A 6581-nucleotide genomic window follows, 5' to 3' on the forward strand; every position below is an offset into this window, starting at 1 on the left:
TACTAATGTTAATAATATCTACAATAACTCTTAAATAACATATAAATTAATACCTTAGCATGAACAGCATTAGTACATGATTCTTAGACACATTAGTTAACGGTTAGTTAACTGTTACTTAATGTTTATTACCTGTTACTTAATGTTTATTACCTGTTACTTCATGTTTATTACGGCCTTAACTAACGTTAATTGTTGTACTCTTATTGTAAAGTGTTACCAATAAGGGTGTTCCAAAATCATGCTGTGTGATAGCGCGCACACACACACACACACACACACACACACATACACACACACACACACCCACACACACACCCACAGCCATTACACCATTACATTACTTCATTTCCCCCATGACTCAATTTCATGCGTTTGCTCTATTTTAAGTTTTTTTTTTTTTTTTTTTTTTTTAATTCTCTGGGAATTCATTTTTTCATTCTTCCCCTTCTCACTCAGGCCAGTTTCTCTCTTCTCCTCTTTTTCTGCCAGGTTGCAACTCGGTCATTTATTTTGATTCCTTCTGTTATTTTTTTTATCATAATGCTAATTAAACTACACTCCTTTTTTCTGCTCTGCTGATTAATCATTTTTTTACACTTTATTTGATCTACAGATGAAGGATAATGAGGTAGATGAGGTTTCTCCACACGTCTGGATCATATCCACACTCACCACCTAAAACCATGTCCTGCTGTGCTTTTATGTTGTTTTTTCGTGTGTGTGTGTGTGTGTGTGTGTGTGTGTGTGTGTGTGTGTGTGTGTGTGACGCTGTGTGAGTGTCAGGGACGTTAGACGTGTTCCTGCAGCTCTCTCTCACATAAAAAGCGGTGCGATGCCTGACAGGCGGCGCCACGCCACATCCCCGCCAGCCCTCGGTCCGAGAGGACGCAGATTCTGCCGATCTCCCCTTTCGTTGTCTGCTTACCGTCCCAGTGCCTGCAAGACACGGCAAGACATGACCCGTTAACACGCTGACGTCAGGCTCACCTCTGACGTCTGTGTCCACCGTGAATTAAAGTGAGTGCAGCAACAAGCAACAAATGTTGGATTTGAGACCAAAACTCCTTGGATTTGCAAACAGACTTTTTACATTTGCATACATAATTTGTGGATTTACAAACAAAAACAAACAAAAAAAAAAACTCTGCACACAAAACTTCTTCATTCACAAACAGAACGTTTGGATTCACATCACAATTTTTCTTGCAATAAAACCCTTTTTTGATTGCCGTGTTGATAGTTTTGCCCTGAGATCTACTTTTTGATTGCAAAGCTGTGCCGTTTGATTGCATATTAAAGAAACAATAAAACACTCCATAGGATTTTGAGTTGTTTTTTCACAGTATACACTTAAGACAACGCAATTAAGTAATTAGGATCGTCATTAGCATTTTTTTAAATTTTTATTATTATTTTTTTTTTGCAGTCTTGCATTAAAAATATCTTACTTGAATGTCAGCAAGTCTCCGTTCACCCATGTCCAGTTGATTGGCCTGAATATCTGTGACATACCGCTTAAGCCGATCCACACGGTGTCCAGAGCGTTACCCAAATTCGTGACTATTTTCTGCTGAGAGAGATTTGTACATTTTGATATGCAGTATGTGCACTCTCTCTCTCTCTCTCTCTCTCTCTCTCACACACACACACACACACACACACACACACACCTGTTCCTCTGCATCATTAATGACCACCAGGTGAGCTCTTTTCGCCTGACAGTATTGCTGGGCTTCATCCCAGGTTTTTGTTTCAGACGAGATCACGTAACAGCTGGACGCGCGTGCCAACCAGCCACGAGGACACGTCAGGTAAGCGATTTCTTCTGCTCAGGAAAAGGACAGAGCAGAGGAGCAGGACAGGAGGAGAGAGCGAGATGGGACAGGACGGGACAGGACAGGATGAAAAATTACAGAAAAAGACGGAGCAAAACAGGAGAGAACAGGATGAAATGGAACAGGAAAGAGATGTGACAGGAGCGGACCGAATACAGAAACAGAAAAGAAGAGAAGCAAGCAGGGGATGATGAAAAAAAAAATTAAGAACTAAATATGTACAAATTGAATGGCTGAGGTTGCATGTCTTCTAGTGCGTGAGTCGGAGAAAGCATCAAGTCGCCTTTGAGCAGAACATTGAACTCCACTTTTTTAGTGGGAGAAGAAAAAAAACACTCACTCACCTAGTTCAGAAATCTTCTCTAGCAGCCTGCTTCTTTCCTCCTGAAGTGCCTTAATTTCTCTTTCTTGTCGGCTGGCTGTTCTCTCCAAGATCATCTTGTCTTTGGTCAAAGCCATTATGCGCTGCCGATAGACATTGGGCAACATGTTGTCCAGGGCACTGATGCACTCATAGTAACGGCTCTGCAAGTCCTCTATGTCCTCAGTCAGGGCGATGTTACTGTCATTTAGCTGTTTGCATGTTTTCTGTAGCTCATCAGTCGACATCTGGGTGGTGCCGTCAAACCCTCTGTCTGTGAAGGCAAATAAAAAAAAAACACAGAGGTTCCTCTTTGTGGTTCATCGCTTTAAGTGGACAATTCTTGTTCTCGTGAACATCTTTGCATGTTTTGTTCCATATCTACAAAATACATACTGTATGACGACTTGAGGGTCCCTTTATTTGAGGCCATGCAAAACCAAAAACCTGAGCAATTCTGGGCAGATGATGGCCAGAAACTGAAATGGCTCTGAAGTTTTTAAGACTGCAAATGTTATTTCTAAGGCCTGGAACAGAAGGCAGCATATTTTGTTTAATTAATGCAAAACCTGAGGGGTATATTTTGGAAGTGCCTGGATTTGGATTTGACTTTGTATTCCTGATTTATTCTGATGTTTATTTTTTTTGTTGTTGTTGTTGTATGTTTGAGCATGGTTTGTAATGTGTACAACAGTGTCTTGTAAGTCCATATGGGCTGGGCTTCTGAAAGTGAAGCATGGCACTTAAATAAAAGAATCAATCAATCAATCAATCAAATATATACACTTTGCATACTGCTAATCTTCAGCAGTGGTATTTTAGAAATCCAGTATCATTTTTCCTCCCTTTTATCCAGCTGTTAGCATTGATTCCACAATGAAATGAAAATGAACTTTCTTCACTCCAGTTTTCCATCAGCGGAATAAAGTCCTCCACATGAGTTTTCCTAAAAGCAGCAGCACTGTTGGCTTTTCAGGACTTCAAACTGAAACGCTCCCTCCTCCTCCTCCGCCAGGGAAAATAGTCCCTAAGCGGGGAAACGTTTTGCTTTCCACAGCCAATCATCAGCTGTGTGGTTTCTGAATGTTGAGGACTTTGTTGGTTATTATCGGTCATGAGCTGTTTAACTGCGGTTTTCCTTTGGTCTGTGGTGTGAAACATGAAACTCAGGCTGATACTCACACACTCCCAGCCGCAGGGAAATGTTGAGAATGGACTGCAAGATGCACAGCAGGCCGAAGCTCACTGCAACCAGTGTGTAGACTTTAAACCCTGCTGGAGGAACACACACACACACACACACACACAAACTATCAGTTCTGAATAAAATATAGAGGGTAATGATGTAATAGTTGCATCAACACTGCCAGTGAATCTGCATTTCTTAATTATCTCTCAATAATTCTATGTTCTCCATGTGCACATGTACACATTGCCAGCACACACACACACACACACACACACACACACACATACACACACACACACACACACACACACACACACACACACACACACTCACACTCACACACACACACACACACACACACACACACACACACTCCCACTGAGTAACTTCCCTATATGGTTTCCTGCATTGGTGCAAATTCATTTTGTCACTTTATGGATCTGTTTGTAACATTTCCCACCTGTGAAATCGGCTGTTAACACACGTCTCCGCATTTGAATAACATTTTTTTTCCTCTCTTGCTTACACTGGTAATTGCCGCTTTTTTATTTTAATTTATCATTGTATTATTCAATCATCCATCCACCCTCCATAAGCACTTCTTCCCTTACAGGGTTACAGGTGGCTGGAACAAATCCCAGCATGCATTTTGGGCAAAATACAAGGAAACACTCACAGACAAACACATTCAAAGCAATGAGGAATTCAGTGTCCAATACCATATCACTGTTTAGCATCTCACCTGCATGTTTTGTTACTGTGGAAAAAATATAAATGAACTGAAACTATTGGCTTAAACGCACACAAAGCCTTGAGTCTTGCCTTTGGTATCTCTTAAACGACACCGAGGATTTGCAAAAGACATGAAATACCCAAAACAATCAGAAAAAGGAAGCATCTGGCGCAAGCATGTGATGAAATGCATGAGAATCCCAGAATCTGTAGCTGAGTTTATATCATTACATTTGATTACTTTTGATTTTTTTGATTTATTTTTTTGATTTTTTTTTTTTTTTTTTTCACAGCTTTCGTGTACTTTTTACAACAAATGTTTGAATGAGGCCACTAATGCTATAAACACTCTTAAAGTGTTCAAGGTAAGAGTCTCTGCAAAAAGCCTCGGACTGTGTGATGCACTTCATTAACCCTAGAACTGCCATGGGGTCAAATCTTGCCAATTCACTTTTTCAAATATATGTAATTCTGCTTTTAAGAAGGCCATATATCATGCCAGTCTTTGACGTTTTCCTGAAATGGTGTAATTAAACGTTCTGACGTTAGAGAGTGATGGAGCAAAAGAGAACAAAAGTTTCAGCATTTATGTCTTTTTCAGATTTACCCACCTGATGCAAAAGTCGCCCATTAGAGGCCACAGGTGCTCTTTGGCGTCAGAATGAAAGGTGGGGATTGTGACGAAGTATCGGCAGTCCAAAACTGTCCAAACCTTATCCAAGAGTTGTTTTTGTTTCCTAACCTTAACCAAGTGTTTTTTATGCCTAAACCAAAACTTTCACTAAGCCTAAACACATCATTTTTATGCCTAAACCTAACATTTTCCTAAAAACAACCAAGGCGTTTTGTTACCTAAACCTAACCTTTACCCTAATCTTAACCAAGTAGTGTTTATGCCTAAACCAAAACTTTCACTAAGCCTAACCACATAAGTTTTATGCCTAAACCCAAACTATCCCTAATTTTAACCAAGTGTTTTTTTTATGCCTAAACCTAATAATTTCCTAACCACAACCAAGGGGTTTTGTTGCCTAAACTTAACCTTTCCCCAACCACAAAAAATAAATGATAAACGACAAAAATAAATATTGCAAAGTATACTGAAATAGATTTTCATTGTGAGAAAAAATAAATTTCATGCCCATAGCAATTTTACAATGTTAAAAGGACACAAAGTCTTTCAGTCACTGCTGTCTTAATAATAATAATAATAATAATAATGATAAAAGAAAAGTTAAGATTACATTTTCTTGCATAAACCTTACAACTTTAACCAAGTGGTTTTGACGCCTTAACCTAACCATGCAACACTGACACATGATAAAAGTGAGAAAGCCCAGTGCATCTCAACGGTGGTGACCTGAGAAGAGTCGGTTCTTAGATCTCTGTCGTGACGGTAAAGAGCAGAGGGCTTTCAGAAACACAGCAGCCCGATCGATATTCTGGCCTGACTCACGTTTGTCCCGTTCCTCCGCTCTGCTCCTCGCCTCAGGAACTGGTGAATTGGCGTAGACGGCCATCTCCATCTGCTGCATGATGACTCTGAGGACCGCGAAAAACTACCGTGTGTTTTCTGATCAAATGTGTCCGACACTCTCTTCCCAGTTAGTGGCTGCCTCTCTGATGTGTGAGTGTGTGTGTGTGTGTGTGTGTGTGTGTGTCAGACTGTGAGAGTGTTAGCATAATGATGAGTTAGTGTGTGTGTGTGTGTGTGTGTGTGTGTGTGTGTTTGTGTGTGAGTTAATTCATCCTTCCCCATTTCTGCCTACTGATTTCATCATAGTTTTGTTTTTTGTTGTTTTTTACCAACTGCAGGAAAAACAAGAAGAACGACTTTATTTCATTATTTTAGGGCACATCCCAGTATTACCAATGTGGACATGACAACTGACTCAGAAATCCTCCTGTTTGAATGTAATGTGACTGTGTGTGTGTGTGTGTGTGTGTGTGTGTGTGTAGATGACCAGAAGAAAACACATGGCCAAGGCAGCTGCTGATCTGCTTTTAAACACATAAAGTCATAGTTATTATTCTTATTTTTGTTCCAAGTCTTTATTAAACAGTTTTCTTCTTTCTTGGAACAGCCAGCTCACAGATTAGGTTTAAAGGGACAGTTCACCCATTTTGAGAAATATGAGATTATTTCACTTCCTGCCATCTGCCTGTTTTTTTTTTTCTATTTCTATTCCTGCATGTGACGTACTTTATTACTGTGTTTTAACAAGTACTGTACAAATAAATATATTGTTTCTTGTTATTATTGTTATGTAGGTCAGTAGTGGTGGTGTCTTCCTCTCATCATTACTGAGTGCTGAATGTTGGCTGGATGATGATGGATTTAAACTAAAGCAGCTTTTCTTCGGGTGGTTAAGTGATGTCCTCCATGGAGACGACCCCTGCAAGAACTAACTTCACAAAAACTAAAACCTCTCAGAAGAATCTGCTCAAAAATCATCAGCAG

At 39.9% G+C, this 6581-nt stretch overlaps 1 long non-coding RNA gene across 1 annotated transcript; it reads right to left on the reverse strand.

The window, feature by feature from the left end:
* Positions 1-817: 817 nt before the first annotated feature.
* LOC115374516 (uncharacterized) lies at positions 818-1776 on the reverse strand. Its single transcript, XR_003929621.1, has 3 exons — positions 1674-1776; positions 1452-1570; positions 818-939 (listed from the first exon to the last, which is right to left on the reverse strand). It is a non-coding gene; the product is annotated as an uncharacterized LOC115374516 (long non-coding RNA).
* Between the last annotated feature and the right edge of the window lie 4805 nt (positions 1777-6581).

The sequence above is a fragment of the Myripristis murdjan genome, chromosome 16, assembly GCF_902150065.1.
Source record: "Myripristis murdjan chromosome 16, fMyrMur1.1, whole genome shotgun sequence".
NCBI classification, from domain to species: domain Eukaryota; kingdom Metazoa; phylum Chordata; class Actinopteri; order Holocentriformes; family Holocentridae; genus Myripristis; species Myripristis murdjan.